Here is a 665-nt window from a genome sequence, read left to right on the forward strand (position 1 = left end):
CTGCCCCACCCCCATGCCCCTTCCCTCCCCGCGCCCCTTCTCCCACAACAGACTTACCAGCTGGACACTGCTCTCCAAGCTTCCAGGCTGCGTATTGGCTATCAGATAGGTATCGGCCGATATGGCTCCTTAAAAATTGGTCATTGGTATCAGCCCAAAAAATCTCAGTGCACCCCTACTTATAATGTAGATACTTTGTCTTGGGAGTAGTGATGACAGATCACGTGTTTCTCGATGACTATGGAGGTATGAGTTCAAAGGCTCTTTCCAGCTATACGTGGGTGTCTAGTCACTCAAGCATTCAGAGAGAGCCATATGAGATGCTAACCACATTGCTTCCTTGTGTGCTGTTTGCGAGAGAAACTAGTGTTCCTTAAAAACATCAGCAAGTCACTAAGCTCAAGAGGATCTGTGACCTTTTTGGTGTATCTGGTCTATCCTTTTCTAGTGATGCTGCTTTTACAAGTAACTAATTATACTTGTGCCAACTTGTACGTCATGAACACCTTTAGGTCTGATTCTGATCTCAGTTTTCATAGTTTACAACTACTGACACTCCAGTGACTGTAAGCAAATTATTCCTGCTTTGCACTGATATAGGTGGGATCAGACTTAGACCCCCTTTATTTTCTTAGCATCTGAATTTTTACGAGTTCACATTCCCT

General features: G+C 44.2%; 1 protein-coding gene across 1 annotated transcript in view; it reads left to right on the top strand.

Moving 5' to 3' along the window:
• LOC109286889 (uncharacterized oxidoreductase ZK1290.5-like) overlaps positions 1-665 on the top strand; it is a 62,932-nt gene that overhangs the window by 5,900 nt on the left and 56,367 nt on the right. The window lies entirely within an intron of this gene.

Source organism: Gavialis gangeticus, unplaced genomic scaffold, assembly GCF_001723915.1.
Source record: "Gavialis gangeticus isolate Ggan-Ray unplaced genomic scaffold, GavGan_comp1, whole genome shotgun sequence".
Lineage (NCBI taxonomy): Eukaryota > Metazoa > Chordata > Crocodylia > Gavialidae > Gavialis > Gavialis gangeticus.